Below are 23,741 nucleotides of genomic sequence, written 5' to 3'. Positions count from 1 at the left end.
TCAGGAGTTAAACATTTCTTTAAAAGTTATAGGAGTTTTGGTTGTGATTTTGAAGGTCATTTTGTCTAAGTTGTTGGATTTCTGTACAGAGGATTGTTCATAGGATCCCCTTATCCTTTTAATGCCTGTGGTATCTATAGTAAAATACTTTCTTTTGAAGTTGTAAAGGTTTATTTTATAGGCCAGGATATGGTCTGTCTTGGTGAATGTTCTGTGAGCACTTGGAAAGAATGTATAGTCTGCTGTTGGATTGAGTGTGCTATAAATATCCATTAGATTTTGTTGGTTGATGATGATGTTCAGTTCTGTATACTTGCTAATTTTCTGTTTAGTGGTTCTGTCAGTTGCTGAGAGAAGGTTGTTGAACTTCCAATTACAATTGTTGATTTGTCTGTTTGTCCTTGCAACTCTGTCAGGTTTTGCTTCATATATTTTGAAGCTCTGTTCTTTAGTGCATACATATTTAGAATTTTTATGTCTTCTTGGTGAATTGACCCTTTTATTATTATGTATTCATTCCTCTTGTCCTTGTCTGATACTAATGTAGCCACTTCAGCTCAGCCTTCTTTTGATTAGTGTTTGCATGGTATATCTTTCTTTATCCATTTTTTGAAAATTAATAGACTTTTTAAAAAGCAGTTTTAGGTTTACAGAAAAATTGGAAGATATTTTTATTCTGTTTTTCTTGCTTTACTATGTGTTTCTTGAACATTTTTCAGTGTTAGCCAACATTTTGACTTATTTCTAGTGTTTTTTGAGTGTATCTCTGTATAGTTTTTGTGTGATTGCTCTAGAAATTACAGTATATGTACATAACATCACAGTCTACTAATATCAACTTTTACCACATTAAGTGGAATGTAGAAACCTTACCACTTTTTAGCTCCTCTTGTCTTCCACCTGTATGATACAGTCGTGTTAAACATTACCTCTACATACATTAAGAACCACATCAGGCAGTGTTGTAATTTTTACTTTCAACCATCAAACATAATTTTTAAAACTCAGGAAGAGAAGAATGGTCTAATTTGTGTGTATGTATGCATAAACATATATGAACAACATATATGTGTGTGTTTCTGTATATGTGTGTGTATAGACACGCACAACCCATTCCATTTCTCTTTCTTTATTTCTCATGTTTGAGATTTCCTTCTATCATTTACTTCCTTTCTGACAGAATTTCCTTAGACATTCTTTTATTTATTTATTTTTATTTCTTTATTCTTTTGGCAGCTGGCAAGTACGGGGATTAGCCATTCTTATAGAGCTGATCTATTGGTAATACATCTTAATTTCCTTCATCTGCCAATATCTTTATTTCGTTTTAATTCTTGAAGTATCTTTGCTCTATATAGAATTTTCAGTTGATAGTTTTTTTCTTTCAGCATTTGAAAAATATTGTACACTTCCTTGTAGCATTCATGGTTCCTGTTGAAAAATCCACTATTTCCAAATTGTTGTTCTCTTATAAGTAATATATTGTTTTTCTCTAGCTGTTTTCAGGGTTTTTCTTTAGTTTTCAGCAGTTTGAATCTGTAGGTTTATGCCTAAATTTGGGAAGTTTTCAGCCATTAGTTTTTCAAATAGTTTTTTTAATTTCTGCATTCTTTCTCCTCTCATTCTTGAGACTCTGATAGCACGAATGTGAGATCTTTGTCACAGTCCCACAGGACCTTGAGACTCTAGGGTTCATTTCTTTTTAATCTGTTTTCTCTCTCGTTCAGATTGGACAATTTCTGTTCATCTGTTTTTAAATTAACTGATTATTTCCTTTGTCATTTGTGTTCTGCTATTGAGCCCATCTAGTGGGTTTTAAAAATTTCAGCAATTTTATTTTTCAGTTCTAAAATTTCCATTTGGTACTCCTTGTATTTTTTTTTTTTTTTGTCTTGTCAGTTGGCCAGTATTTGAACCCTTGACCTTGCTGTTATAACACCACACACTAACCAACTGAACTCCTTGTATCTTCTATATGCTGAGTGTTTATAATTTCTTGTCAGAGCATTTCGATGACAGCTGCTTTAAAATCCTTTTCAGATAATTCCAACATTTGTATCACCTTTGTATTGTCACCTACAGATTGCCTTTTTTCCATTCAAGTGGAGATTTTTGTAGTTCCTGGTATGATGAGTAATTTTGGATTGCGTCCTGGCAAAATTTTCGAATATTATGCTATGAGATTCTGGTTCCTATTTAAACCTTTATGTTTAACAGGCCATTTAGGTTTAGAACACACAACCTGGCCCACTCTTGTTGGCTATGGTTCAAAAGTCAGTTTAGTTTTCAAAATCTTGCTGTGCTGTCCTACTTGTATGCTACCCAGAGGCCAGTCTGAAACTTGGGAGTTATTCCAGACCAGTGTTCAATTCTTATACTTTTGCTGTGTTGTTTCTGGTCATTTTTATACATGGGTTACTCAAAGGCATGTCCAGGATTTTGTACACATGCTTAGAGAATTTGTTTCTCCAGCTCCCTCTTCACCATAATCCTCCTCCAACTCTGTAATTGTGCTGGGGTTGGGACTCCATCTTGTTATTCTATGGTAGAGGTGGAAGATAGTTCCACCTACATTCACCACAACTGTTAACATGGAGAGGAGGAAAGGTGCCACCTCATTATTGTGGAGCTTGGTTGGAAGACAGAATGCACTGCCCACAATTTCTGGCCCACAATGCTTGGTGAGGAGAGGGAGGGGCACCCTCTTGTACCCCTTTTTTTTGTTTGCCTGTAGTAGGACAGACATGGTCAAAATGTTTCTGTCTGCTGAGCTGACCCTTTCCAGTCCTTTGCCTAGAGAGGGCAGGATTTTCTTGGCACTTTCTTGTTTGTGCTTATTGATGTTTTGGGGCTAGGACATACTAGAAGTCAAATCAAAAAACAAAAAGGGATCTTCCTGCTGGGTTGGTCCTCGTGTCGTGAGTCCTAGCCAATCCACCTTCTGTTTTCCACTTTTCAGAATCTACTGTCAGTTCTTTCATGAATTTTGTTCAGGGTTTTTGGTTGTAATTACTGGGAGGAATAGGTAGAATATGCTGACTCCATCTTGTCCTGAACTGAAAATCCCCACTGCAGTTTTAAATTATGAACTTTATATTTAGTTCCATTAGTATTTTACGTATGTATTTTTTGTCTGCAAATAATGGTTTTGGGGGTTTTCCCCCAATAATTATATGTTATTTTGGTCTTTTATCCTACAATAGCTAGAACAGAACAGCAATTGGCAAACTATGGTCTACATCCAGCTTACTGCCTATTTTGGCATGGCTGATAAGCTCAGAATGGGTTTTACATTTTTAAATGGTTAAAAAAAACTCAACAGAAGAGTAATGTATGAAAATTATATGAAATACAACTTATGAAATTCAAATTTTAATGTTCATAGGTAAAGTTTTGTTGGAATACAGCCATGCTTATTTGTTTACATATTGCCTATGGCTGCTTTTGTGGTACAGCCACAGAGATGAGTAGGTGCAATAGAGACTGTATGCCACCCTCTGTTGTAGAAGATTAGTGGTGATAGCCAACACGCTTTTCTTGTCTTGCTGCTATGGTTTGAATGTGTCCCCCAAAGATCATGTGTTGGAAACTTAATCCCCACTGTGACAGTATTGAGAAGTGGGACCTTTAAGAGGTGATTAGACAGAGCCATCATGAATGGATTAATGCCATTATCACAGGAGTGGGTTCATTATCTCAGGAGTGGGTTCCTCATAAAGGATGAGTTCAGCTCCCCTTTCTCTTCTTGCATGTATGTGCTTTCTTGCCCTACTGCCTTCTGCATTGGGCTGATGCAGCAGAATGCCTTCACCTGATGTGGCCCCTTGATCTTGAACTTCCCAGCCTCCAGAACCATGAGCTAAATAAATTTCTTCTCATTATAAATTACCCAATCTGTGGTATTCTGTTATAGCAGCACAAAACAGACTAAGAGGCCTGCTTTAGTGATACTGACTTCAATGTTTGGCTTTTTAGTATGTTGTTGCCCATTATTTCAAGATAATTTTCTCTGTGGAAAGATTGGTTTTCTGATTTCTTAAAATCTTTCCCTCACAAATCTGGTTGTTTTTCTTTGTTAGCTGACTCACTGAATGGCACCTGCTAGGTAAACCAGAAACTTGGGAGGAGTAGCATTTGATACCTCCCTCTCTCTCACCCCAAGAGCAAATCCAGTATCAAGTCCTGTGAAGTTTCTCTCCCAAATATCTCCCTACTTATAACACTTTTGCATCTCCACCAGTAACCTAGCCTTCTAACAGGGCTGCCAACATGTGGTACTCTGTCATCTATACCCAACTAGATTGTTTATTCCAAAATGCAGGGCAGGTAAGTCACCCTCATGCTTCTGTTCTTCAAAGGCTTCTTAATGCTCATATGGCAAAGAAAAATCCCCTTTGTGTGGTCTGGCCCTATGTACATCTCCAGCCTCCTCTAGCACTATGTTCCCCCTTGCTCTTCTTTTATTTTTTATATTTAAAAAATTTTTTTACAAGTAGGGGGTTGGGAGAAGAGAGGAACCGGTGAGAAGGGGGAGCCAAGGGAGAAAGGGAGGAGAAGAGTGTGAGTGGAAAGGTAGAGCAGCCCACACCCCTCCTCCAGGCCCTGCTTCCCAGCCGGGCTGCACCACCCCCACCTCCCATCTCCCTCCCCCTTGCTCTTTGTGCTCCACACACGGTGGCTTCTTCCAGGCCTCTGAGGCTACTGGCTAGAGTTCCCTGCCCTCCTTGCTTCCCTAATTCCTGTTTATCCTTCACGTCTCAGCTTAGGAGTCAGTGCCTCAAGGAGGCCTTGACTGAGCTCCTTGACTAGGTCAAATTTTCTTTTTATATAGGCTCTTAGAGTCCTATAATTCTCTTTCATTTGTCACATTTTTCTGTGAGGTGATTTGCTTAATGTCAGTTTTCTGCTACTAGACTGTAAGCATCATGAAGGCAGGGATTCAGTTAGATTTTTTTCACTATTTAATTTCTAGTACCAGGAACAGAACCTAGCACAGTAAATGCTCAGTGACTGGAAAACATACAATTCAGTGTCTCCCACTTTACTCTCACAACATGCTTCTGACAGCAGACATATGGGAATTTCTCCCCACCAGCAAGCAAGCCAATGCTTGTGCAGTGGACACTGTGTCTTCTAATTCAACTCTGACACTATCTAGCAGGAGATAGTGTCAGATCCCACAAGTTAAAGGCTCAGTCCTCAAGACTGCCCCCCACTTCAGATGCCATTTGCAAACCGAGGCCTCTGGAATTTCTGATTGACCAGCTGTAAATTGGGGTTCCCACAACCCGCTCCTTGGGTTTGGTTAATTTTGCTGGAGTGGCTCACAGAACTCAGGGGAACATTTATTTGTGTTTACTGGTTTATTCTGAAGGATATTTTAAAAGATACAAATAAACAGCCAGATGAAGAGATACATAGGTTGAGGTCTGGAAGGGGCCTGAGCACAGGAGCTTCAGGTTCCTGTGGAGTTGGGGTACACCACCCTCCCACCACACGGATGTATTCAGCTGCCCAGAAGTTCTCTGTACCCCATCCTCTTGGGACTTTTATGAAAACTTCATTGGATAGGCATGGCTGAAGCATGAACAAACCATGTAGATATGTGATTGGACGAAAAGGGTGTGGTGTATATTAATAGACTAAGCAAGGAAACCCCTAGCAAGGCCTGTTTGTTCAGGTTCTTCTTAGCCTTTCTGTGTAGCATTCCTTCCTCCTGGGTATGGGGTAGGACCCCTTTTGGAGTGGTCTTATCACCTACAATCAGACAGGGTAGGTCAGAGAATTTCATTATAGCCAGCTCCAAGGCAGGGAAAGATTAGAGTATATTCTTAGTCTTTATGGCTAGCTTTGGGTTCTGGTTTCTGTGACCTGCCTTGGGGAAGAGAAATTCTGGTTTCTATAGCTTACCTCAGGGAGAAAAAGGAGCAGATGAAAGGAGGGCAGGAGAAGGTCAGAAAGACTGTTTTCTCAGGCCTGCTTTTGAGGCCTAGTGTGCCCCAACATAACAATAGAACAAGGGCTATGGGAGGTATAAGCCAGGAACCATAGATGAAAACCAATATATATGTCATAACATCACACTCAATAAATGTGTTTTTTCCCCTAATGAATGCATTTAAAAAAATAATAATAATAAGGAGTTTTACAAGTAGCTTTTCTAGCATTCATCAGGGTAATCATATGGCTTTTTATATTTCCAATTATTTTTGAGAGGATTTTTAGTAGTATGTTTCCTAATAATGGGACATAGTTAAATTTCTGAAGTAAACCTTACTTGGTTATGTTGTAGTATAATTATAACATATGTTGTATTCACTTTGCTAGGATTTTAAGATTTTGCAGTTACAGGATTTTTTGTGTGTTTATGCTTTGTCAGATTTTGATATCAGGGTTACAATAGTATTTTCATGACTTATTTTATGCCATTCTTTTATTTTCAACTTTTCTATATCTTATGTTTTTTTGGCATCTGTCTGAAATAGGGCTCTGAACCCTTGACCTTGGTGTTATAACACTGCTCTCTAACCAATTGAGCTCATCAGTCAGCCCACATGTTTTATTTATTTATTTATTTATCCTATGTTTTAAAATGTCTCTTGTAAACAGCACATAGTTGGGGGTTTTTATTATTAGATCTTATAATTTTCATATTTTAATTGGAACGTTTAGTTTATTTAGTGTAATTAATATGTTTGAATTTAAATCTACCATCTTACTCTTTGCTTTTTATTTGCCCCATTCATTTTATGTTCGGTTTTTTCTCTTTTCTTGCTTTTTGGATTGATTGACATTTTTTTTTTTTTACTATTCCAGTTTTTTCCCCTCTTGGAAGTTATACACTCTCTGCTCTTTTAATGGTTACCCTACAGATTACAATACACAGCCTAGATTTATCATAATGTAATTGTTATATTAATACGTTGGTTTTTCTTAGACAATACAAAAATCTTGGAATTTTAACTTCTTCTATCCCTTCCCCATATTATGTATTTTTTTGTATATTTTAATCACATATAACTGAAACTCCATAAAACATTACTGTTTTATGTGGTCGACATTCATTTAGATCTATTCACATGCTAACCATTTTAATTTTTTTCCCACTCCTCATTGAATTTTTTTGGAATTATTTTTCATCTGCTTAAAGAACACTCTTTAGTATCTTCTTAGTGTAGTTTTACTGGTAATGAATTCTGTCAGGTTTTCTTGGTCTGAAGTTTTAAAAAATTTCTCCTTTAGGTTTTCAAAAGATAGGAGGATTCTTCAAAAACTTCGTGGAAAACAGAGTTAAATGATAATACTAGTCTTTCCACAAACTTTGAAAGTACGCTTGTATTTTGCTGGATATAGAATTCTAGGCTGGCAATGTTTTTTGTCCCCTGAAGATATTCATTTCATTGTCTTCTGGCTTCTGTCTGTATTAATCACAGTTCTCCAGAGAAACAGAACCAATAGGATGTGTCTGTGTTATTTAGTGTATATATTATATTAAATATATACTAAATATATACTAAAATTATATTAAGTATTAGTCATATTATATATTAATTATATTAAATACAGGTTGAGCATCCCTGTGTTTTTGACTGGCATTGAAAATCTAAAATCTGAAACGCTCCAAAATTTGAAATTTTTTGAGCACTGACATAATGCTCAAAGGAAATGCCCATTGGAGTATTTCAGATTTTAGATTTTCAGATTAGGGATGCTCTACTGGAAAGTATAATGCAAATATTCCAAAATACAAAAAAATCCAAAATCTGAAACACTTCTAGTCCCAAGCATTTCAGTCTTGTGTTGAGTTTTTATGCCAGTCACCGTGTCGGGGAAGCAGGCCTTTGGCAGCCCACCAGAGACTTATGTCAGCTTTCATGATACCCTTGGAGCAGGCTGATGTGCAAAGAGCGCATCTGGCATTTTGGCAGATCCATTTGCACTCTCTCAGGATGTGCTGCAAGCACTCCTGCCTCTGAGGCCTCTTGTGCGCTCCCACTGCCCCTTTGCCCTTCAGCAGCAAGTAGTGTGTCTGGCCGCTGCTAATCTCCCAGAGGGGTCTGATGGCCCATGAGAACTCTGAATTGTAGGACTCACGGCCATGTTCTGACAGGCTCTGCCACCAACGTACTCCTTGACACACCACCAATCACATCCTTCCTTACTCTCAACTAGCTTGTCTGTGAAAAAGAGAAGGTTGAAGCAGTTGGCCTCTGAGACCAAACCACTCTAGAGTGTTCTGTTATCAGCATCACCTGGAGCTTGTTAGGAATGTACTGTCTCAAGCTGTGTATATAAAATATATTTATATAGAGATTATTTTAAGAATTGACTTGCGATGGGGGAGGCTGGCCAGCAGAAGACACAGGAAGGAGTTACAGTTCAAGTCCAAAGGCAGTCTGCTGGAGAATTCCCTCTTGCTTGGGGGAGGTTAGGTTAGCCTTTTGTTCTATTCAGATTTTCAACTGATTGGATGAGGCCTTCCCACATTATAGAGGGCAATCTGCTTTACTCAAAGTCCATTAATTTAAATGTAAATCTCACCCAAAAACGCCCTCACAGAAACATCCAGAAGAACATTTAACCAAATATCTGGACACTGTGGTCCAGCCAAGATGACACATAAAATTAATCACCACAAGTCCACCGCTTGTCATCTTGGCACCCGTACATATCTCCTTAAACCATACTTAGTGTCCAGATAAAAACAATAACAAGGTCATACTTCTGCCCAACAGGATAGAACTATCCTGAATACAACCAAAAACACAGTATCCCTTTCTCTAGAAGAGGGTACAAAGTCCTTAGATAATGTTTACTCTTCTCCTTGAAATCCTGCAACTTAAATACTATGATATAAAGTTAACAGTACTTAAGTATTAGGATCAGCTGTTAGTCTAATTGTTTTTGCTTGAAGAGAATATTTCTGTATCCATTTTCTACTGCTGCATAACAAATCCTCAAATTTAGTAGTTTAAAGCAACACCTATCTAAATGGCTCAAAATTCTGTGAATCAGCAGTCTGTGCTGGATTAGCTGTTTGGTTCCTCTGCTGGTCTTGACTGGAGTCATTCATGCAGCTGTAATCAGCTAGTGGTTCATCTAGGGCTGAGATTGTCTCAAGCACAGGTCTGGCAGTTGGTGTCAGCTGACCGCTGGGCCTCTCTCTCCATGTAAGGAAATGAGCCGGGGTTTCTCACATTATGACACCAGTGTTCCCAGAGAGCAATATGATAGCTGCAAGGTCTCTTGAGGTGTAAACTTGGAAGTCACACCATCCCTCCTGCTACATTTTATTGGTTCAAGCAAGTCACAAGGCCAGATCAAATTAAAGAGATGGGGAAATAAACTTCACCTCTTGATAAGAGGAGTGGCAATGTCTCACTGTAAAAAGTTTGGGTACAGTGATGGGAGCTTGGCAGATAATCTATCACAGTGGCTCCCCCCCCCCCCTTCTGGCTGCCTACACACACACACACACACACACACACACACACACACACACACACACACACACACACACACACACACACACTTCCTTGGTTTTCAGAAGTCCTACTATGGTGTATCTATCTAGACATATAGTTCTTTTCTGTTTATCTGCTTGGATTTCTTAGAATGTTTTAAATCTGTGGTTTGATGTCTTTTGTCAGTTTTAGAGAATTTTCATTCTTTGTCTCTTCAAGTAGTTTTGTCCTATTTCTCTCTTCTCTCTTACTTGTATTTGGGATTCAAATTACATGTAGATTATATCATCTTACTGTTTCCTCTTACCTTTTCTTCTGTATTTTTTTATCCTTTTGCCCCTCTCTGTTTCATTCTAGATACTTCCCTTTGACCTGTCTTCCAGTTCACTAATTCTCTCTTCAGCTGTATTTTATCTGTTCTTAAATTCATCTATTGAGATCTTTATTTCAGTTTTGTATTTTCTCAGTTTTAGAATTTCTATATGGTCCTTATTTTAGATCTGCCATTATTTTATTGATTGATTGCACTGATTCTTGACTGAAATTTTTTATCTGTGGGACTATTCTTTGTTTTCTACTGATACTCATGTTGGCTCCTTGTGGACCAGACATTGTATTTTTAAAATTGTTTGTAGAAATAATTTGAGACCTAGTATGATATCTTTTTCAAGAGAGGATTTACGTTTGTTTCTGGCCTTGCATATGGGTCTTGAATCATTTTAATCCAGTTTCAGGGATTAAGATGCTTTTAAACAGGACTATAGTCCCTACAGGGGCTGGTCAACCTCAGTCTACTACCTATTACACCTGTTATGTGTGGGGGACTTTGCTAGATGCTGGGTAGGTCCTGTGGGCAGAGCAGACCTGGTCTTTGATCTGCATGGAACACAGAGTCTTGATTATAATCAACAGGTAAATAGTGAGTTAATCAAAATGAAGAAAAGCCATATTCATCTACTTCCTGGATGAAAAGAGTTTTACTGACTAACTTGAAATGCTTTGGATAACATGAGAAAGGGAGTTAAGAAAATCCCTGAGATGTGTGCTCCTTGAGGACAGGAGCTGCTTTCTCCTTTGTTTCCCTGTCCTGGCACAAGACAAGGAACTTAGAAAGAAAGAGTATACTTGCTTCTTGGAAGAAACTTGGACTGTCGATACCTTACAAATTAGATTTACCATACATTTACTTTATATCAGTTCCAGAAAGAGATTAAGGAACTATTTCCTCTTACAGTATTACTAGCCCAAACTTCTGGTCTGATTGATGGATTATAGAACTTAAATTTTCTCAAAGCCCAGCAGTCAGAGAACATGTTGTTACAGTGAAGTAAACAAGAGCACACCTCTCAGAGCCTTATGAGTGTTTTCTGTCTTTGGCCACAGACCCTAGGGCTCGAACTGATATTTGAGAAGGAAAGATTGGAACTTACTAGAGTTACACTTCCTGTATCTTAATTTTCTAACTACTACGTAAGGTTTTCTTTTTCTAGAAAGAGACTAATCTGGAATGAGAATGAAATCTTATCAGTAAAAGGAAAGCTTTAAGTAGGTCATCTGACTTTGCTTTTGTGCTCCACATTCACTCTGGTTATAAAAGGGCCTTTCATGAGTTTTCTAGGCTTTCATCACTGCCAGACTCTCCACAGGCATTGTGAAAGAATTAAACTACCCACCCTCCCCCATGCCTGTCTCATGGACTCTTTCGTAGAGTACACACTGGACTATGTTTAGCTCAGCAGGAACTCTTTGCAAATACTGAATACATGAACAGTCCTCCCTCCAGACAAGAGATTTTATTATTGATTAGTGTCATAGTCACAGAAGTTAGTGTCTGCCATTATCTAATAGACTTGCAGCCTAATTTTTGCCAAATTATTAGGCCAAAGTTTAAAAAGTATTTATATTAGAGTTATTTATATATAAAAAATTGCCTGTAGATAATTTCTGTCAATTCAGTTGGGTAAGTGGTTGGTAAATGCTTCAAATAACCTAGATACTTATAATAAACTTTTTAAAAGAAGCTAGTCAGCACTGAAATAGTTTTTTCAGGTTTTGCCTACAGGAGTAGAGGAGGAAAGGAAGCGTGGAATTTTATTTTATTTTATTTTATTTCTTAAAATTTATTTTGGGCAGCTGGCTGGTACAGGGATCCAAAAACCTTTGCCCTTGGTGCTATGAGCACCATGCTCTGAAGGGATATTTAGCAAGCTGCTGGTGGCATGATCTAGGGGTAATGAAGGATTTGTATTTTACTGGCATCTGTATTCTATTGAGATTTATGCATCTGAAGGAAATTGTAACTATGTAGAGGTAGCGGTGTTTATTGATTTTTTTCCCCAAGGATTATAGCCCATCAGCTACAATAGGTTCCAAACAATTCTGGTGAAAGTGGTCTCTTGGGCCTTCTAGTTTACCTACTATATTGTTCCTGTTAGAAAATATTTTCTAACATCTTCTGGGTTTTTAGCCATTAAGTGGCTAAAATAAAATCCTTTATTTTCTTTAATCATCTCTAATATCTACCTTCCTTTCCTGTTGATGCCAGACTCTGTGGTTCAGTCATTCTCTTGGCAGTACTGAACCCCATTGCCTATAGTTTTGTTACATTCACCCAGCAAAACCTTAACTCTGGATGTTTTCTTAACCATTGGTGCTTAGAGCATTTTTCCAGAAAAGAATCCTGGGAAAATCGGTCTCATCTCACCTGGGCCCTCAGGGCTGCCCAGTGTCTGCACTCCCAGCCATTTTCTGCAGCAACGGTATTAGTTTTATCATTTCTAAAACTTTATCCCACGCTGTCCCCACCCCTTAGCCTTTGACCTTGTGTATACTTCACAAAGAAATCTTGAAGATGTCAGATTGCAGCTCCCTCACTTTCTATTATTTCTCCTACCTCTTCTTTCTCCTACCTCTTCTTACCTTTCTTATGTTCTTTCCCTTTTGTCCTTTCCTATTTTATTCCTTCTTATCAGCATTTATGCATGGTCAGTTCTCTCTTAATCTAACAGACCTTTCTAGAGTGCAAAGTAGTGGTTAATTTTGCTGCAGTGTAAAAATCCTATATCTAGCCACCTTAACAAACCTACACTGCTATTTCTAAAATTTGCCTGTAGATTCTTACGGATTTTCCATGTAAACATTTATATTTTTTGCAAATAATAGTATTCTTTCTCATTTGTATGATTCTAATTTCTTTTCTTATTGCAAAGGCAAGGACCTCTCATATTGAATAGAAGTGATAGTAGGTCACCTTGTATTATTCCTCATTTTCAAAGGAATGCTTTTAGCGTTTCTCTGAAAATAATTGCATAAGTACTAGCCAGCCACCAAAAAAAAAAAAAGAATTGCATAGAAGTGGTGGGGGGGTATAGTTTTAAAATAGCAACTGTTGTATTAAGAAAGTTTTCTTCTGTTCCTAACTAGGAGGATTATTTTTTAATTATGAATTCATGTGTTTTTATCCAGTGCATTTTTGACATCTGTTGAAATGATTATATGATCTTTCTTAATATGAGTAAATTATATTTATAGATTTATATTAAAAACATCCTTGTATATCTTGGATAAACTCAAGTTGATCACAGTTTATCTTTTATATACTTATATACTAGATTCAATTTAATATTTTGTTTAGGATTTTCAAATCTATATTATTGTGTGAAAGTGCACCTGTGATTTCCTTTCTTGTAACGTTTTTGTCCAATTTTAATGCCAGGTTTTGCTCTCCTCTTAGAATGAGCTGGGAATTATTCCTTCTTTTTTTTATCACCTATAGTACTGTCTGGGCCCAGTGTTCTCTTTTTTTTTTAATTAAAAAATTTTTTTGTTTTTTGTTTTGGTTTTTTTTTGTCTAGTGTTTTCTATGTGGGAAAATGTTAAATTTCTGGTTCAACCTTTTTTTTTTTTTGCAGCTGGCCAGTACATGGTTCAACCTCTTTAATAGTTATAACAATATTCAGGTTTTTTATTATTCCTGATGTACTTTCAAGTTCTCTTTTTCTAGAGACTTGTACATTTCAAGTTTTCAAAATTATTTACCTATAGTTGTTGATAATATGCTCACTTTTTCATCTGCTGTGTCTGTAGTTATTTCTTTTTGTTCATAATATTAATTTGTGTTTTCTCTTTTTACTTGTTTTGTTAATTTATCAAAGAACTATCTTTTGGCTTTATTTCATTTTTATTGTATTTATTGTATATTCTTTTTATTGTATTTATCACTGATTAGTCTTATAATTCTTAAACAACTTTGTCATTGACATACAATAAACTGTACACATTTAAAGTGTATAAATTTATTAAGTTTTTACCTATGTATACAGCAGTGACGCTTTCACCACAGTCAACAGAATGTGAATATATCTGTTGCACTCCAAAGTTTTCATTAATCTCTCCCTCTTGCCCCTGCCTACTCCTCCATCCCCAAACACCCACTGATCTGTTTTCTGGCGCTATAGATTTGTTTATAGTTTCTAGAGTTTTATACAAGTGAAATCATGTAGTATTGTACTAACCATGTGGTTTCTGATGCTTTGACAGGCTAACCAATTCCTAGAGATAGTAAATAACTCAACTGCTAGGGCTCCTTTCAAATGCAAACCAATCTATTCAGCACCCATAGACCAACCACCTCCTTTATCAAACTCTCAAGGGGCTTTCACACTGAGCCACTGTCCACCTGCCCTCAGGACCATGTATCAGGCAACTAGGGACAGCCCCTATGCCCCAGAACTCACTGAAACTAGCCAATCCTGACCCTCCTTACCCTGCCTCACCCATTCCTTCCTGCTGAAACCACAGTAAAGGCTCTTGTCCCTGTTTTCACCTCATTCCCTCTGCCCCCTGACAGACCCTGTTACTTCCTCATGTGGCCCATATGTGGCATGGCATGTACCTTCCTCTTGGGAACTGGGAGTAACTGTCTTCAGTGGCCATCATCTCCTGATTAATTGGCCTCACCATACCTAAATAATAATAAAACCTATGTTTTAAAACAAGTATGTACCCTCTTTTGCTTTTTTTACTCAGCCTAATTATTTTGAGATTCATTCACATTGTTGTGTACTTCAGTAGTTCATTCCTTTTTATTGCTGAGTAGTATTCCATTATATCACAATAGCAAAATTTGTTTTATCCATTCACCTGTTGACAGATGTTTGGGTTGTTTCCAGTTTCTGGCTATTACAAATAAAGATTCTATGAAAATGTACAAGCTTTTGTATAGGCATACATTTCTGTGGGTAAATACCTGTGAATGGAATGTCTGGATCAGATTATGTGATAGGAATGTGTTTAACTTTTGAAGAAACTGCCAAGCGATTTTTCCAAAGAGGTTAAACCATTTTATATTTGCACCAGCAGGGTGTGAGAGTTCTGATTTCTCCATATCCTTGATAACTCTTGGTATGGTTGATCTTTTAATTTTCGCCATTTTAGTGGGCATATAGTGGTATTTTGTGTTTTATTTTGTATTTTCCTAATGATTAATGATTTTCAGCGTCTTTCGTGTGCTTGTTTGGCTTCTATGTATCTTCTTTGATGAAAATGTCTGTTCAGATCTTTTGCCCATTATTTTTGGGGGATGCTTGTTTTCTTATGGTTGAACTTCAAGAGTTTTTCATATATCTGGATGCCAGTCCTTTATTAGATAAATTTTTGCAAGATTTTCTGCCAGTCTGTGGTTTGTCTTTTTATTCTCCTTTTTTAAAAATGTGGTTAAATACATGTAACATAAAATTTACTATTTTAACTATTTTTAAGTACTATTCAGTTCTGTGGCATTAAGTATATTCACATTGTTGTGGCAACCGTCACAACTTTTCATCTTTCCCAACTGGAACTCTGTACCCATTAAACACTAACTTCCTATTCCTCCTTCTCCCCAGCCCCTGGTGATCATCATTCTACTTTCTATCTCTATGAATTTGACTACTCTGCATACTTAATATAAATGGAATCATACAGTATTTGTCATTTTGTGACTGGCTTATTTCACCTAGTATGATGTCTTCAAGGTTCATCCTTATGGTAGCATGTGTCAGAATTTCCTTCCCTTTTAAGTCTGAATAACATTCCATTGTATGTATATACCACATTTTATTTATCCATTCATCTGTCAATAGACACTTGGGTTGCTTCCACCATTTGGCTGTTGTGAATAAGCTCCTATGACATTGGTGTACAAATATCTGTTCGAGTCTCTGCTTTCAGTTCATTTGAGTGTATTCCCAGAAGTGGAATTGCTGGATCAATTAAATATTATGTTTAACTTTTTGAGAGATTACCATACTGATTTCTGTGGCAGCTGTATTATCTTACATTCCCACCAGCAATATGCACAGGGTTCCAATTTCTTCACATTCCCACCAACACTTGTTATTTTCTGGTTTTGTTTTCTTATATTTTGAATTTTTAGTAATAGCCATCCTAGTGGGTGTGAAGTGGTATCTTTTTGTGGTATTGATTTTCATTTCCCTAAAGATTAGTAAGGTTGAGCATTTTTTCATGTGCTTAGTGGACATTTGTATATCTTCTCTGGGAAATGTCTATTCATGTCTTCTGCCCATTTTTTAATCAGGTTAGTTTTGTTGTGAGTTGTAGGAGCTCTTATATATTCTGGATTTCAATTCCTTATCAGATATGTGATTTGTACACATTTTTTTTCATCCATGGGCTGCCATTTCATTCTGTTAATAGTGTTCTTGATTCCCACACGTTTTTGATTTTGATGAAGTCCAACTAATCTGTGTTTTGTTGTCTATGCTTTTGGTGTCATATGCAAGAAATCATTGCCAAATTCAGTGTCATGAAGCTTTTGCCGTATGTTTTCTTCTAAGAATTTTATAGTTTTAGGTCTTACATTTAGGTCTTTGACCCATTTTGAGTTCATTTTTGTATATGGTATAAGGTAAGGGACCAACTTCATTTTTTTGCATGTGCATGTTCAGTTTTCCAAGCACCATTTGTTGAAAGGGCTATCCATTGAATCGCAGTTGTATCTCTGTCAAAAACTGAGTATATTTGTCTGAGTCTGTTTCTGTTTCTATATTTTATTCCATTGATCTGTGTGGGGTTTTTTGGGTTTTTTTTAATATATGTTTCTATTCCTCTGCTAATACCACAGTGTCTTAATTATGGTAACTTTATATTAAGGCTTCACATTGGATAGATACATCCTTCCTATTTTATTGTTCTTTTTCAAAATTATCCCTGGTTTTGTTTTTTTTTTTCTTTAATGCAGATAACCTGTACTATACTTTGGTTTTATATGTCCAGTAGTTTATTCCAAGGTGTGCTTTCAGCAGAACAAATACTTTTCCATATTGTTCTTTGTCTCAGTTAATCTGCAATATGAATTATACCAAACTCTATTTTGTATGTTTGTTTATTGTAGTAATCTGACTGACTTGCCTGCCTCCGGGCTCATCTCTTTTAAGGCCTCAAACTGAATCTTGTCTTAGGTATAACTCAAAGGCAGTAGAACTTAAGAACCTATTTCACAGGCTTGGTGGTCCAGTTTCATTTTCTGTATAATTTCATCTATGAAAGTGAGCTGCTCTCCAGAGCTTCTGAGTCCCACTCATTTCGGGGGGTCCTCTTCCCTTTGTTTTGGACTTCTCTATCACGTTGCTTCTCAGAAGACCTACGGTAAAAGTTGGCTTTTGGTGTTCTAGGACTTCTTCAGAAGCTCGTCAGCTGTTTTACAAGCTGTTTTCTCTCACTGGCAGCAGTTCAGTGTGCCGTTCCTACTCCTCCCTCCCTTGGTGGTGTGTATCATTTTTCTAATCATCACCACCCACCTACTCCTGCCTCCTGTGCTTGTCAGATGTCTCCTGCCTGGCTTGTTCATTGCTGCTTTTGTCACTGTTACAGCTGTCTTCTTCTCTTCTTTGGCTTTCTGCCTGACTTCCATGGCAGCTGCTCCCTCATTGCCTATCTGCCAGTTGGCACCTTCTCCCACCCCCCACCACAGGTACAACATGTACTGTAGAACCACACATTCTTCATGTTCAGAATTAAACTCATCACTTTCACCATGGTATGCTCCACAACTTGTCATCCTCTTGCTTGTAGCATTGCAGTTCATTTAAGTCAGACCCCTGGGCCTTCCTTACTCCAGCAACCCATTAAGTCTTCAATTCTATCCCTATAAATTAACTTCTCAGTTTCATTTAGATATTCCTGCCCTACTCTGAGTCCTCTCTGCTTGAAAGACTGTGTCTGACCTTTCTCTTGGCTAACTCTTTATCCTTACAAGTTCAGCTCAAACATCACCTCCCCTGAAAATTCCTTCTTTGGTATGCAGTTTCCCACCTCACCCTATTGTTAATTGGCTTCCATTTTCTGAAAATTCCTTCTCTGGTATGCAGTTTCCCCACTTCACCTTATTGTTAATTGGCTTAAGTTTTTTTATGGAAGGTGATAATTTAGGATTTGAATAGTTTATTTATGTCTCACTACTGGTTAGTGAACTCCTTGATGACAATGTACAAATCTAAGTTTGTGTATCCCCTATATCTGGTGAAGCATGAAGGGAAGAACCCAAGCTTTGAAGTTTTAAAAGCCCTGAGTTTGAATACCAATAGCCATTTATTAGATACGTGGCCTTGAGCAAATTCCTTAATCTCTGTGATCTTCGTTTCTTCATCTGTAAATGGAAAAACTACTTAACTCATAAGGTCGGGGGCAGGGTTCAAGTATATAAAATGCCTGTTACAAGTGCCTAGCACATAGCAGGCAATGAAGGATTACAGTTGTAAAAATAGCTTTTGTTCTTAATAATTAATATAATGTTGATTGAGTGAATAATTAGCTGAAATGACTGAACTCTCCTTCTATACGCCTTTTTCTTAAATCGGAGAACTTGGACAGCTCTAGGAGAAGACTCAGGACAGAGTTTAACACTCCCAGCTGCCACTTTGTTTTTCCCACACCTGGGACACATCTTCAGTAGGGCTGAGAGTGAACACATCTTTCCCACAGAGAGCTTAACCTCTGCCAAAGAGGTGAGTTTACTTAAAATCAAGACTAGTACTTGAACATAAATGTTGGATATCTGAAAATCAGGGTTTAATTAACCTGCGTGCATTAAAAAAAAATATCTGCCCCTTTGCTTAGAAATTTGTAGAATGAAAATAATTATAAATTAATTTTAGTTGGCATTTGGAAGACTTCTCTGTTTCTTCATTAGTCTTTAAACCTTTGAAGGACCAAATAGTGTCAAGATAGGTGGAAAAAAGCCAGGTGATTCTGGATTCAAATTCTGTCTCCATAATTTACCAGATGTGTAACCCTCTCTCAATTTCTTTATCTTCACAATGGGAGTATGTAGAGTATCTAACTTGAAGAGTGGCTGTCGAGATTTAACTGAGATAAGATGTGTGAGTATTGAGATAATATGTACCTTACAGTTGATCATATTTTATCAGTAATGATGTATTAAATATGGAATGCTTAACTTTGAGTAGAAAGACTCTTAAGGGAAGCTGTCATAACCAAAGTCTAAACTGGGGAATGTGCAGATTAGCTGAGCTTTCCTTTGCCTAGTGGGGACTTTATAATGTTGATTACTTGTAATATTTTTTCTTTAGTAATTGTATGCAGAACACCCTCATCATTCCCATTCCTAAGTTGTCACGAGTCATAACATGATGAGTTGGTCTTATTCCTTTATAAGTAGCTGATCAGGATTGCAGTTGGTTGCATATATCAGAAAATGAAATAGGTTTCTTTCTTTCTCGTGTACAAAGTATGAGGGTAAGCAGGGCTGGTGTGGCAGTTTGACAGTATCACCAGAGAACCTAGTCTCTTTCTAGCTCTCTATTCTGCTCTCCTCAAGGTCACATCAGTGTCCAGAATGGCAGCTGGGGCTCTAATTAACACATCCAAATTACAGGAGAGAGGACAAGGTAAAAGACTCAGTTCCTCCCTTTTAAACTACCTTCCTACAGATCTCATAATGCAATTTAGTTTATATCTCCTTGGCTAGAGTTTACGCATTTGTTCGCACCTCTAGTGTAGGAATAGGCATGTTGTTCTTAGTAGTACCATCCAATTTTCTTTATTCTTCCTCCTCTTGCCTTCAGGTGAGAGTGGCATGACTCTCAGAGCCTTAGGGTTCATTAACAAGGGAATGTATGTCTGGGCAAGGAGTAGTTTCTCTTTGGCCAGAAGCTAGCAGGTATTTGGTCTTTCTCTAGCAGGTATTCAGTGTGCTTGTGATTGGTTCCTTCATGTTGGATGCAGGACGTATATGTCAAATAATTAACCCCTGAAATATGTGCAAACATGTATAATCGATTATTTATGGATTTAACATTCAGGGTTTCTGCAATTCAAGAGAAACTCCCTTTTCCAACCTCCTACCCCGCAAAGTATACAACACAGTAAGTTGTAATAACACCAATATCAGCATAGCAGGGTTGGTGGGCATTAAACAAGAGAGGCATACAAAGTGCTCAGTGCAAACTGGGCTTTGAGATGGGAGGGCAAATGTAAATGATTTAACAGCCAGTGGGTGTTGCCCACTATCCTTGCCCTGACTGAGGAATTCAGAGCCTCCACATGTATTCCTAGAAAATGTCTTGGGTCTACTATTTGAATTTGAGTTTTAATAACATTTAGGAAAATTTTTTATTAGACATTCAATATTAGGAAGACAGCAGCTATCATTTTTCAGAACCTTCGTCTTTTTTTTTTTTTTTTTTAAATGCATTTTATTTGGTGTTACCAGCACCATACTATAACTAGGTGAGCTAACTGGCCAGCCCTTTCTTTGTCTTTTATCATAGGGCTTTTACATATTGCTAAGGGAATCTTGGTTTTTCTTTGTTTGAATGTTGACGTCGCTGACTGAGCACCCTAATGTATATGCAGTGGAAACATTTTTGTAAAGTAAGAAATGTTTTTGTAATGAAATAAGGAATATATATTGGCCCTTTGTCTGGGTGTGGTAGGGTAGGAGAGAGAACACAATGTGTGTGTGCCATTGTGTCCAAAAGATGAGGGAATTGCCCAGACTTCATGACTCATCTCCCAAATCCTCCCTGCTCAGTTCTGTACTCATAGTTAACCAAACGCTTTTTGAGAAATGAACTATGTATAAATGTGGATTTCTTCCATTATTTTGGTTTTCCTAGAGTATATAATACTATCTTTACTCAGGCCACTGTTGCCTAATGGAAAATGACGTGTAAGATAGGGGAGGAAGTCATACACAATCAACTTTTAACAAAAGCAAACAGAAAGGACTGGTTAAAATAATTGTGATATATCCATATGATGAAACACTGTGCAGACATTGAAAAGAAAGGTAGCTGAATGTATTGATATGAAAGATGTTTAGGATTTATTATTTAAGTAAAAATGCAAGCTGTAGACAGTATGTATAATGTCCTATTTATAATTTTTTTTAATGTACGGGTATATGCTGATATAGTATAAAAAATTTCTAAAGGATATAGAAGGAAGTGTTTAGTGAACACTTTTGGGAAATGGTACTAGCAGATAGTAAGACTTAGGGTTTGCTTTATATCCCCTCTGTTCTGTTTGTATTTCTTGCAATGATAATGCTTTTCTTTTTTTTTAAGTAGTTTACAATATATAATGGGGGTGGGGGAGGGGAGAAGAGGTCCAGTGGCTTTCTTATGTAATGAAAGTAGCTCTTTAATAAATAACATTAAAAGATTCCATTCACAATGGTAATATCATATAAAATACTGGGGAAGAAATGTGTAGAGCAAAAAAATAATTTTGAGGAACATGAAAACTTAAATAAATCAGGAAAACACTGTATCTGAGGATTATAAGATTCAGCACCTTGTAGATGCAGTTCTCACTGAACTGTTTATCAGTCTTTTATTATAAAAATTTTCAAATACAGAGAAAAGTTGAGAGTTTTTTATATCTACCACCCAGATTCTACAGGTAACATTTTACTGTACTGGTTGTATCGTGTATCTGTACATCTATCCATTCCTCTATTCATCCATCAATTCATATTAATGTATTTCATAGTAAGTAACATATATCAGTATACTTCTTCCCAAATAAAGCATGCATATCATTTACTGGAGTACAGTATTTGTTTATGGTTGGGGTCTTTTTTGGAGGTAAAATTTACATACAGTGAAGTGCACAAATCTCCAGTTATCATTCAGTGAGTTCTGTAAAATGCATATACCAGTGCAACTCAGTTTCCTGTCAAGATACAGACTATTACCATTGTCCAAGAATTAACCTCATGTTCCTTTCTAGTAAATTTTTGATCTCTTTCCCAGGCTAGACCTTCATGGTAAAACCAGAGAGGCTGGGAATTTGGGAGAAGAGAGGTGAATTTGGGAGAATGTGGAGAGTCATTAAGTCAGATGTGATAGAGATAGATCAAGGTATTTAACAACTCACAGGTAGTGGTGGGGAGGAATGCCAGTGGGCTTTTTCTCTACCGAATTTTAACTTAATTTTTGGCAAAAGTTGTTTTTAAGATGGTTCAAATTCAAAAGATATCTTGTATACTAAAATGAAATGATCTCTGTAGAGCCTCTTCATTCTGTTTAACAGCTGCATGGTATTCCATTGTTTACATACACCATAATTTATTTAATAACACCCCCCTTCCCCATTGGTAGACATTTAGGCTATTTCCTATTTTGTCCTTTTGCAAATAATGCTGCATTGAATAACCTCATACATGTGTCACTTTGAAAGTATGGATATATCTGTAGAATAAGTTCCCAGTAGAATTATGTCAAAGGGTTCGTGCATTTTTAATTCTAATAAATATTTACAGATTGTATGAGAGTACTTATTTACTCAAACTCTTGCCAATGCAACGCTGTTAAAGTTTTTATATTTGCTGATCTGATAGGTAAGAAGTGGTAACTCAGTATCACTTTAATTTAGCTTTCTATGATTATGAGTGAGGTTGAGCATCTTTTCATATATTTAAGAGAGCTGTTTGGTTTTTGTGAATGCCTGTTTTGTATCTTTTGTCTATTTTTCTTTTGGATTGTTGGTTTCTTTTTTATTAATCTATAAGGAACCCTTTATATATTAGGGAAATTGACCTTTGTGAATCAGTAGCAAATATTTTTAAAGAAGTCATTCTTTAATATGGAGACAGCTGTTTTAGTGGAATGGTGGAAAAAAGAAGCCAGATGGCCATAGAGACAACTCTTTCTAGAAATTTGGCTGTGAAGCAGAGTAGAGAGAATTATGGCTAGAGGATTGATGTAGATGCAAAGGAATTTTTTCATCTTTTCTTTGAGAAATTCTTTATTGTGTTTAAATACTGATATCAAAGGAAGAAGTTAAAGCTGGGGATGGTGGTAGGGGATCAACAGGGCAAGGTTCCTAAGGGACTGAGATTCTTCTGAGGAATTGTAGAGAAGGAGGAAACTTCTAGATATGGTAACTGGGTGTTAAGGGTGTCCCAGTTTAATGGCTTCTGTTCTCTTGGAAGTGTGGGCAAGGCCGACAGCCAAGGGTGTGGGGGGGGGAAAGGAGGTTTGAATCGCTGCTATGGAGAGTTAGAGAGCTGACTGGGGAAATGCAGAAAGATTGCAGAACGTGTTCAGGGTTCCACCGAGGTGGAAATAGTGATTTGTAGAGATATCAACCTTATGGGTTGTTTGATTTTTTAAACAACATTTGGTAATCCAAGTGTAGGGCTGACAGTTCAGGTTCAGGATTAGTTTGTTTCTAAAATCAGGTAAAGATACAACTAAAAAAGAAAACTACAGGCCAATATCCATGATAAATATAGATGCAAAAATCCTCAATAAAATAATAGCTAACAGAATACTGCAACACATATGCAAAATTATACACCATGGTCAAGTGGGATTCATCCCAGGGATGCAAGGTTGGTTCAACATAGCAAATCAATAAATGTGATATGCCATATCAATAAAATCAAACACAAGGACCATATGATCACCTCTATAGATGCTGAAAAAGCATTTGATAAAATTCAACACTCTTTCATGATAAAGACTCTCTATAAGTTAGATATAGATGGAAAGTATCTCAACATAATTAAAGCCATATATGATAAACCCACCACCAATATCATCTCGAATGGGGAAAAGCTGAAACCTTTTCCTTTAAGAACAGGAACTAGACAAGGATGCCCACTCTCACCACTCTTATTCAACATAGTGTTGAAAGTGCTAGCCAGAGCAATCAGAGAAGAGAAGGAAATAAAGGGCATCCAGATTGGAAAAGATGAAGCCAAACTGTCCCTCTTTGCAGATGACATGATCCTATATACCGAACAGC

General features: G+C 37.1%; 1 protein-coding gene across 3 annotated transcripts in view; it reads left to right on the top strand.

The window, feature by feature from the left end:
* PTPRA (protein tyrosine phosphatase receptor type A) overlaps positions 1-23,741 on the top strand; it is a 152,926-nt gene that overhangs the window by 47,400 nt on the left and 81,785 nt on the right. Inside the window, exon 1 of one of the 3 annotated variants that reach the window (XM_063075691.1) lies at positions 18,400-18,469. The exons of the other annotated variants lie outside the window; for them this stretch is intronic. The gene's annotated coding sequence lies outside the window, so the exon portion shown is untranslated. Of the gene's footprint in view, positions 1-18,399; positions 18,470-23,741 lie in introns of those variants that run through there. 3 annotated transcript variants of the gene reach the window in all.

Source organism: Cynocephalus volans, chromosome 1, assembly GCF_027409185.1.
Source record: "Cynocephalus volans isolate mCynVol1 chromosome 1, mCynVol1.pri, whole genome shotgun sequence".
Taxonomy (NCBI): domain Eukaryota; kingdom Metazoa; phylum Chordata; class Mammalia; order Dermoptera; family Cynocephalidae; genus Cynocephalus; species Cynocephalus volans.
This window is presented reverse-complemented; position numbering and strand designations above follow the sequence as displayed.